This window comes from Piliocolobus tephrosceles, chromosome 1 (genome assembly GCF_002776525.5).
Source record: "Piliocolobus tephrosceles isolate RC106 chromosome 1, ASM277652v3, whole genome shotgun sequence".
In the NCBI taxonomy this organism is placed as follows: Eukaryota; Metazoa; Chordata; class Mammalia; order Primates; family Cercopithecidae; genus Piliocolobus; species Piliocolobus tephrosceles.
In genome coordinates this window covers 200,691,217-200,701,445 of record NC_045434.1, presented here as the reverse complement: position 1 = coordinate 200,701,445, position 10,229 = coordinate 200,691,217, and the positions used below count along the sequence as shown (strand labels likewise).

The 10,229-nt window shown below is 47.3% G+C and overlaps 1 long non-coding RNA gene across 1 annotated transcript; it reads left to right on the top strand.

Moving 5' to 3' along the window:
- Positions 1-2,047: 2,047 nt before the first annotated feature.
- Positions 2,048-9,811, top strand: LOC111547788. The gene is made up of 3 exons (XR_002733219.3): positions 2,048-2,193; positions 6,726-7,857; positions 9,619-9,811. It is a non-coding gene; the product is annotated as an uncharacterized LOC111547788 (long non-coding RNA).
- Positions 9,812-10,229: the final 418 nt, after the last annotated feature.

The following is a 10,229-nucleotide window of genomic DNA, read 5'->3' as shown; positions in this document are numbered from 1 at the left end:
CCTTTTTTTTTTTTTTTTTGAGACAGAGTCTCATTCTGTCACCCAGGGTGGAATGCAGTGGCATGATCTAGGCTCACTGCAACTTCCACCTCTTGGGTTGAAGTGACTCTCTTGCTTCAGCCTCCTGAGTAGCTGAGATTACAGACTTGCACCACCATGTCCAGCTAATTTTTGTATTTTTAGTAGAGACAGGGTTTTGCCATTTTGGCCAGGCTCGTCTCCAACTCCTGACCCCAGTTATTTGCAAAATAACCAGAAGGCCAGTATTCTTAGAGCAAACTGAGTGAATGGGAGGGTGGGGAAAGATGAAGCACAAAGGCTGAATTTTACCTGGGATAATAATCTTACACAAGCCTAAATGTATATACTTTCCCATAAATTAATGTACCTATAAAATTGGATTTGCTCTGGGACTCAAGTGGCATCCTTGGACCCCTTCAGAAAACCCCTGCTGTTTTCTGAAGCATTCCTAAGGAACCTTAGAGCTTGGGAGAGAGAAACAGCTGGAAGTCCTTAATCTAGTCCAACCCTCTTATTTTACAGTTAGGGAAACCTAAGCTGAGAGAGGAGGTGGAAACCTGGTTGTAGGAGTGAGTGGGGAAGGATTCACAGTCATTCTGGTAGGTAGGAGTAGGGCCAGAGCAAGGAGTCCTGGTTTGTGAACCACCAGCCGGCCGTCTAGGAGTTTACAGACTAGCAGTGGCAGTGTAGACAAAGGGCATATCTTCCTTTCCCCAAGGACATTGGCTCTGGAGCAATAACCCAGCAATGGGGGCTTTGGGGTGTCCCTCTTAATCCCGTAGCTCAGTCCATTCGGATACGCCAGCTGGAAAGAGAGAGGGACCATAGCTCAGTCCATTCGGATACGCCAGCTGGAAAGAGAGAGGGATAAGACAACAGAGTACCTCTCTCTAACAGCTCAATCCCTCCCCCTCAGGGTTAAGATCGCGGCTGCAGTGGTTAGCATCTCTGTTTTCTCTGGCCGGCTGTGTCATTGAATCTGTGTGATCAGACGCAAACTAGATCAGTATGACTTCAAAGCTTCAGTTCTTTTTCTTTTTTCTCTCTCTCTCTTTTTTTTAGATGGAGTCTCGATCCCTCGCCCGGGCTGGAGTGCAGTGGCGCAATCTCGGCTCACTGCAACCTCCGCCTCCCTGGTTCAAGCAATTCTTCTGTCTCAGTCTCCCGAGTAGCTGGGACTACAGACGCCTGCCAGCACGCCCGGCTACTTTTTGTATTTTTAGTAAAGACTGGGTTTCACCTTGTTGGTCAGGCTGGTCTCGAACTCCTGACCTCAGGTGATCCACCCGCCTCTGCCTCCCAAAGTGCTGGGATTACAGGCGCATGGCTAAAGCTTCAGGTTTTTTTTTTTTTTTTTTTTTTTTTTTTTTTGGGACGGAGTCTGGCTCTGCCGCCCAGGCTGGAGTGCAGTGGCGCGATCTCGGCTCACTGTAAAGCTTCAGTTCTTAACCATCAGGCGACAGTGCGTAGTCTGGTAGCAACTGGAAAAGTCCTGCTGAGATTTAGCCTCCTATACACACAGAGTCCGACCCCGACAGGCTGTATCAACCCCCAACGGCCATATGCCCACTGCTGTTTGCGTACACTGAGGCAGGACCTATAGACTGTATCCACTGACTCATCTGGAATGATTCCGCGGGGCGCACATGCAAGAACCACTGTCTCCAAAGAGCAGCCAGCCACCCCTCTCTCTTGGTTTCCTTCCTCTGAGTGGTGCAAAGGCCCAAGGGTGTAACCTCAGAATGGGGCCCTGACTCAGCTGTGGGCGAGCTCCTAGAGTATCTTAATTCCTGCTTCATTTCTTTCCATTTTGCAGTTGGGCAAACTGCAGCTCAAAAAGACAAAGAACGTCTCCGGAGCGAAAAAGCTGCTTAGAATGTAGCCAAAACTCCGCACGGTAACGACTGAGGACGGTCAAAAGACCACCAAGAGTTAAAATCACGAAGCTGCGGAGCACTCCGGAGGCTAGAGAGACCCGGCCCCCCGCCCGCTTCCAACCTATGCCCCTCCTTTTAACTTCCGGGCGGGGCATAATTTCCGGTTCCCGCGCGGCGCTCCAAAGCTCGGGGAGTGGTGGTCTCCTTTTCCCGGATTCAGTTGTGGGAGTTAGGGTCTTATCCTGATCTTCCCTCGTACCCCGCTCCCCCGTCCTCCGAGGTGGCACTTGCGCAGGTGAACGTTCCCTCTGTCCCCTTCCTTCTCCGCGCACGCTCGCTCGCGGCCACAGTGGCTGCCTGCCCCAGGAGCGGGGAGTCCCTGCCTGTGGGGTAGAAAAATGATTGAAATGTGAGACCTGCGGGCTTCTCGGGCTGACTTGGACCTCACCTCAGCTCTGGAGGTGGACCTCGTCGTGGGGCCCTAGAAGCCCATTTCCGGACCCAGGCTAGGCCTTCGGAGCCACGGCCACATAGTGGGAGGAGTCGGGTTCAGCTCCCCCTACCACACCCGGGATTATTTTTATCGTTTGAGTCATCGCACTCCCTTTTATCCTTGTGGCCTTGGGCAAGTCCCCTCCCTCCGAGCTTCACTTTGCTTATCTGTGAATGGAAATAACAGCGTCTACCCCGTGGGCTATCGGGAGGATCAGTTGTGAGGGAATGCGGTGTGGGGTGTCTGGCCGGCAGAATTCCACAAATGGTAGTAGCAGTCAGCGGAGGCTCCTGGGGCAGTAATTTATCAAGAATTTAACCTGAACTAAGGATCTTATGGAGGAGAATCTATGTGTGACGTTCGGCGCAATGTCAGGAAATAAGGGCGCAGTACACTGGAGTTATTTTTTCTTTTTTTGAGACGGAGTCTCGCTCTGTCGCCCAGGCCGGAGTGCAGTGGCGCGATGTCGCCTCACTGCAACTTCCTCTGCCACATGGGTTCAAGCGATTCTCCTGCCTCAGCCTCCCGAGTAACTGGGATTACAGTCGCTCGTCACCACGCCTGGCTAATTTTTTGCCATTTTTAGTAGAGACGGTTTCACCATGTTGGCCAGGCTGGTCTTGAACTCCTGACCTCAAGTGACCCACCCGCCTCGGGCTTCCAAAGTGCTGGAATTACAGGCATGAAACACTGCCCCTGGCCTGGAGTTATTTTTTCTCACTGGGTTTTTGAGAAAAGAAAATGAGCTTTTAACTGGTGAGGATAAGTTTGTTTGGCAAGTTGTCTTCTGAAGCTGATAGGATTTATAAGCCGGGTAAATTGTGGTGCTGGTTCATCTTTGAGAGCCAGCCTTAAGAATTGGCCCACTGACTGCCAGGCGTGGTGGCTCACGCCTGTAATCCCAGCACTTTGGGAGGCCGAGGTGGGTGGATCACCTTAAGTCAGGGGTTCGAGACCAGCCTGGCCAACATGGTGAAACCCCGTCTGTACTGAAAACATAAAGATTAGCCTGGTGTGGTGGCAGGCTCCTGTAATCCCAGCTACTTGGGAGGCTGAGGCAGAGAATTGCTTGATCCCAGAAGGCAGAAAGGTTGCAGTAAACTGAGACCGCGCCACTGCACTCCAGCCTGGGCCACAGAGCAAGACTCTGTCTCAAAAAAAATAAAAATAAAGATAAAAAAGGCCCACTGACAGACTGTTCCTAGAAACCTGGAAAGACATTGGGTGCTAGGAGCTAGAAGAAGTGATAAAAGGGTGTTTTCCTAAGTGGGTTAGGGGTTTTCACTCAGAAAGGCTTTTGGGCAGGAGGGGAAAGCCTGAAGTTTTCTTCCTCTTGAGTTGTTACAAAAGTAATACATGTGTGTAGTTAGAAACCAATACAGAAAGTTGTAAAATGAAAAGTGTTCCCCCTTCTACTGTATCTGCCCTTCAGAAGTAAATACAATTGATTTCTTTGATAACCTTCCATGTATTATTTGGATATATCAGGTTTTATTTGCTTGTATGTATGTATTTTTAATTTCCTCAGATGGGGGGGGTCATACTACATATCGATCAGGACCTTAGTCATGTTGTAATATGGACAGTTTTAATCACCAGTACTCATAAAGCCTGCTTCATTTTTTACATGGCGGCACCACTGAATGGCTGACTGTACTTCAGTCATTTCCCTGTTGATGGTCACTTAGGTTGTTCCCAAGATTTTGCTTTGCCACGGTGTTTCACCTATAACCTTTCTTGTACGAAATATTTTAGTCCAAGTCACCCCTAAGTGATTCTACTTTTCCCTACTCACCACCCTAGGTTAGTAATAACAGCTTACTTTGGGGGATGAGCACACCCTATTAACTGAGCAAAAACCAAGATAATATGAGAAGAATTGGTGTTCTCCCAAGAATATCCAAGCTGCTGGGTCCAGAATCAATTAAAGTCTCCTAAGAAATGGATCAGGGAACCTTTAGAGAAGGGTGACTAGGTGCTGGGTGCATGGCAGCTAGTCCGCATTAGTGATTGTTGGCTTCTGGCAATTGTTGCCCAGGAAACAGATTTGAGAGATTGTCTGAGGTGGGAGGGATTTTAAATGTCAACTCTCCTGCTATGTATTATATGTCAGGAAAGGATTAGTTCTTTGAGGGAACAAAGTATTAAAGGAAATGATGGGCCGGGCACGGTGGCTCACGCCTGTAATCCCAGCACTTTGGGAGGCCAAGGCAGGCAGATCATGAGGTCAGGGGATAGAGACCATCCTGGCTAACATGTTGAAACCTCATTTCTACTAAAAATACGAAAAAATTAGCCGGGTGTGGTAGCACGTGCCTGTAGTCCCAGCTACTCAAGAGGCTGAGGCAGGAGAATTGCTTGAACCTGGGAGTCAGAAGTTGCAGTGATCCAAGATCGTGCCACTGCACTCCAGCCTGGGCAACAGAGCAAGACTCCGTCTCAAAAAAAAAAAAAAAAAAAAAATGATGATCCTTGAAAAGTAACTGCATCATGGGGCTGTACCCTAATGTGAGAATTAATTTAGTCATTTCTATTATTTGAACTGTCTCTTATTTTAAAGTTAATTAACATAGGATGTGTTTTCCTGTAAATAACTCCTTTTTTGAACTGGGGCCCTAGCCCAAATGAAGCAAAGGTTTTTTTTTCTGGCATTTTACAGGTATTTAATTTGGCCACCCCCCTCCTCCTGCTTACCGTAGCTAGTTTGATAATCCTGGAGCTCTCAAATATCCAAAGGGTTGGAATTGTACTCTATTAGCATTTTGACAATCCCATACACTGATCAGAGGTGCTTCATTCTTGATCTTAACCTGGGTTCTTTTTTTTTTTTGGGGGGGGGGGTGGTAAGGACTCTGTTGCACAGGCTGGAGCACAGTGGCGTGATCACGGCTCACTGCAGCCTCTACCTCCCAGGCTCAGGTGGTTCTCCTACCTCAGCCTCCCTAGTAGCTGGGACTACAGGCTTGTGCCACCACACCCAGATAATTTTTTTGTTTTTGTATTTTTTGTAGAGGCAGGGTTTTGCCATGTTACCCAGGCTGGTCTCAAATTCCTGGGCTCAAGTGATCCACCTTTTTTTCCCCCCGAGATGGAGTTTTGCTCTTGTTGTCCAGGCTGGAGTGCAGTGGCACGATCTCGGTTCATAGCAACCTCCGCCTCCTGGGTTCAAGCGATTCTCCTGCCTCAGCCTCCCAAGTAGCTGGGATTACAGGGCATGCACCACCATGCTTGGCTAATTTTTGTAATTTTAGTAGAGACGGGGTTTCTCCATGTTGGTCAGTCTGGTCTCGAACTCCTGACCCTAGGTGATCCACCCACCTTAGCCTCCCAAAGTGCTGGGATTATGGGTGTGAGCTGCCTCGCCTGGCTTTCTTTTCTTTTTCTTTCTTTTTTTTTTTTTTTTAAGAGATCTCGCTATGTTGCTCAGGCTGGAGTGCAGTGGCTATTCACAGGTGCAATCATACATAGTGCACTGTTCCTTTGAAGTACTTTTTAATGTTTGCTATTCTTTAATCATGATGAAAGAGATAGACTAGGGAGGTAGAAAGTCAGTAGATTAGATATTAATGAACTGACCTTATTCTCCTTTTTTGGCACCTCTTCATAAATCGCTTTGTAGACATAGCAACTGGTATATAAAAATGGTTGGAAGGGCCAGGCGTGGTGGCTCACGCGTGTAATCCCAGCACTTTGGGAGTCCGAGGCGGGCGGATCACGAGGTCAGGAGTTGAGACCAGCCTGACCAACCTGGTGAAAACCTCTTTCTGCTAAAAATACAAAATTTAGCTGGGCGTGGTGGCACGTGCCCGTAATCCCAGCCACTCAGGAGGCTGACGCAGGAGAATTGCTTGAAGCTGGGAGGCGAAGGTTGCAGTAAGCCGAGATCGTGCCATCGCACTCCACCCTGAATGACAGGGCAAGACACCGCCTGCAAAAAATAAGAAAAACCAAAATGGTTGGAGGAAGCAAACACCCATGGTTTTAAGCCGTCTCTCAAGCAAATCACGTGCATATGCAATTCTTGTTTCAACATAATGTAAAATACTTCATAGTGAGGGGCAAAATGAATGCACGATTCTCTAGCAAGGCCAGTATTCTTCAATTGGCTTTGAGAACCTACATTTCTTACTGTGTTAAACCACTGTCATGTTTTCTCAATTGTGTTAATTGATCTACCAAGAAGAAGACAATAGAGTTTCTAGTAGCTTTATTAAGAAACTCTGTTATGATTGGAAGGCTGATGGAACCTGGGTCTGGACCAGATCCATGAGATCAGAGTGGTTTAACAGCTGTAGTCTGTTTTTGCTGATTCTTACTTTTCTCTTTGTGCCTAGAAGTCTGAAACTTTTTTTTTTCTTGGTGTTCCATAATGGAGACTGAAGTGTACCCAGAGACACAAAGAAATACAGACATCCAGAATGATCAAATGAGATCACTACCCAATGAAACAATGGGCCGAGCAGCCAGAAGTTGTCCTACTACCTGTTTTCCAGGTCCAGATTCCACGGGAGCCTTCTGGGCTCCCGCCAGACAGCCTCAGTGAAGACTCTGTTGAAGACTTTAAGACCATGCTAGAAAGCCTCCAGAGGTTCAGGAAGTTCCGCTGTGAGGATGCAGCTGGCCCCAGGGATGTCCTCATCCGGCATCTCCTGGACCTTTCTAGTCGGTGGTTGAGACCTGATATTCACACAAAGAAGCAGATTGTGGGAATGCTGGTGCAGGAGCAATTCCAGGCTGTCCTGCCCGAGGAGCTCAGAGCTCAAGCACAGAGATGTCAGCCTGGAATCAGAATCACTGGCTAAGTCTTGCTGCTTGCTTCTTGCTCAGCCTGCATATGAGACGTCAACCTAAGTGTTCTCTTGGATGCAAGATTCAACTCACCTGTGGGAAATCTGAACTTCCACTTTCTTTGAGCTTGTCTTTGACTGGTTGTAACAAGAATCCATCAAAACCCATGTTTGGATCTCTTTTTGGCTGAGGCAACTTTATTTCCTACGGAAAGAGTTTCTCTGTCCTCGTTAGGACAATCGGCCTGCTGCTTTGGGCTTTTCCAAGAGCCTATTTTTCATCTGGTTGCCTCTTTTTTTGCACTTTGTGACATGCTTTAATATATTGTTTTTATGTATCCAAAGAGGTAATCAGCTTTAACTTTCAGAATTCGTGAATCTTGGTTTGGTGGCATGAATGAAAGCTTATGTAACCCCACCAGTAACTCATTTGGGGTACCCTTGAAATATTAAAGTTTGGTCCTCAATAAATATGTCCTGTGGTGATTAATCAGTTAGCGCTTAGTAGTCAGCAATTGGAGACAGGTGAGATAATTATCAGGCGCAGATGAGAGCTAGTGATAAGAACTATGGCTGTGGTGTTTGTTGCGCTGTGAAATAGGAAGTCCTGGCCTTTGTTTTCAAAGTCAAGATTTAGATTGGACAGAACTGAGAATGGGGTCAAACAGGGTCATAAGAGGTAAGTAACCTGTACACAGAGCTGTTTGATTGGCTGTTTCACCATGTCCATCACCTTTGTCCTATAGCTTGCCTTTCTGCAAGAAAACTTACTGTAAAGCTCCCTGACGCTACTGTGTTTTGCTCTTTCCGCAACAGAGGTCATCCTTGTTTTTCTGTGTGTGGAGACCTGTTCTGTGACTGACAGCTGAGACAGAGCAGTAGCTGTGTCTGTGACAGGGAGGGTAAACAGCAGCTGCCTCCCCAGCACAACCCAGTTCAGAGGAAACTATCTGCCTCTGTGGCCTGGCTCTGGGACTTGTAACTCTGTTCCTCTTCTAACAAACTTGGTGCCACTTCAGAAACAGCTTTTGGTCTAGGGAGTGGTCAGCTGCATGCTGGAACTCTTGCTGATTCTGCTGGGGTTTGTTGAGTACTTCCTGTACCTCTGCGACTGTTATAGAATGGAAATATAAAACCCACTTTTAAGGAAGTGTATCATTTTTGAAGAGAGGAAAAAGCATTAAAAATACATTGTTAGAAATGTTGGAGTAAAACTAGCCTTGCTTTTGGTATCTCGTTTTGAAACAGCACCAAGATAAAAGATTTTGTCTTTTGAAAAATTACAGGCTGAATGCGGTGGCTCACGCCTGTAATCCCAGCACTTTGGGAGGCCGAGGCGGGCGGATCACGAGGTCAGGAGTTCGAGACCATCCTGGCTAACATGATGAAACTCCGCCTCTACTAAAATTACAAAAAAAATTAGCCAGGCGCCTGTAGTCCCAGCTACTCAGGAGGCTGAGGCAGGAGAATGGCGTGAACCCAGGAGGCGGAACTTGCAGTGAGCTGAGATCGTACCACAGCATTCTAGCCTGGGCGACAGAGTGGGACTCTGTCTCAAAAAAAAAAAAAAAAAAAATTACAAGCAGAGGAGAGAGGACAGTCAAGGTGTAGAAGTGACATTTTAATGGAATTTTGAAAGAGAAGTAGGAGATCATTGGACAGAAGGCAAAAGCATGGGAATGCAAAGATGCAAAGGTATATAATATTCTGGGAATAGTGACCATAAGATGAATTAATTATGCTTTTTAGTAACTGTAAGGTAAGGACTTTTCTTTTTTTGAGACAGGGTCTCACACTGTTGCCCAGGCTGGAGTGCAATGGTATGATCTCAGGTCACTGCAACCTCTGCCTCCAGGGTTCATGCAATTCTCCTGCCTCAGCCTCCTAAGTAGCTGGGATTACAGGCATCCACCACCACACCCAGCTAATTTTTTGTATTTTTAGTAGAGATGGGATGTTGGCCAGACTGGTCTTGAACTTTGACCTTGTGATACACCCGTCTTGGCCTCCCAAAGTTTACAGGTGTGAACCACCGTGCCCGGCCACTGTAAGGTAGGCTTTTCTTTTCTTTTTTTTTTTTGAGATGGAGTCTCGCTCTGTCACCCAGGCTGGAGTGCAGTGACGTGATCTCGGCTCACTGCAACCTCTGCCTCCCGAGTAGCTGGGACTACAGGCGCCTGCCACTACACCCAGCTAATTTTTTGTATTTTCAGTAGAGATTGGCTTTCACCGTGCTAGCCAGGATGGTCTCAATCTCCTGACCTCGTGATCCGCCCGCCTCAGCCTCCTAAAGTGCTGGGATTACAGGCGTGAGCCAAGGCACCCAGCCGTTAAGTTTTTCTATCCTTAATTTGAATAGTAAAATTTAACATTGGCAAAGGAGTTAGTATCACTGATAGGGCTGTAGTATTTTGAATCATTCTGAAGATATTTCCTTTAGTCCGCAGGGATCCGGAACTCCTGGTATTCAGGAATTTCCTGGCCTCCATCAGTTTCTCAGCTGCTTCAATGATGTAGGATTTGGTCTGTGAGTAAAGGACCTGGCTTTACAGGTGGACTCAGATTTTCACCTCAGAGATTTTATGACACGACAACTGAGGTTCCTTGCTTCCTTCCTTCCTTCCTTCCTTTTCCTTTTCCTTTTCCTCTCTTTCTCTCTCTCTCTCTCTCTTTTATTTTTCTTTCTTGATGGAGTTTCACTCTCGTTGCCCAGGCTGGAGTGCAATGGCATGATCTTGGCTCTCAGCAACCTCCTCCTCCCAGGTTCAAGCCATTCTCCTGGCTCGGCCTCTGGAGTAGCTGGGATTACAGGCTTGCACCATCACACCAGCTAATTTTGTATTTTTAGTAAAGACGGGGTTTCTCCATGTTGGTCAGGCTGGTCTCGAACTCTGGACCTCAGGTGATCTGCCAGGCCTGGCAGCCCAAAGGGTTGCGGGCCCGGGCCCACGGGCCTGGGTCTTTTTTTTTTTTTTTTTTTTTGAGACAGAGTCTTGCTCTGTTGCCCAGGCTGGAGTGCAGTGGCGCCATCTCGCTCAACTACAACCTCTG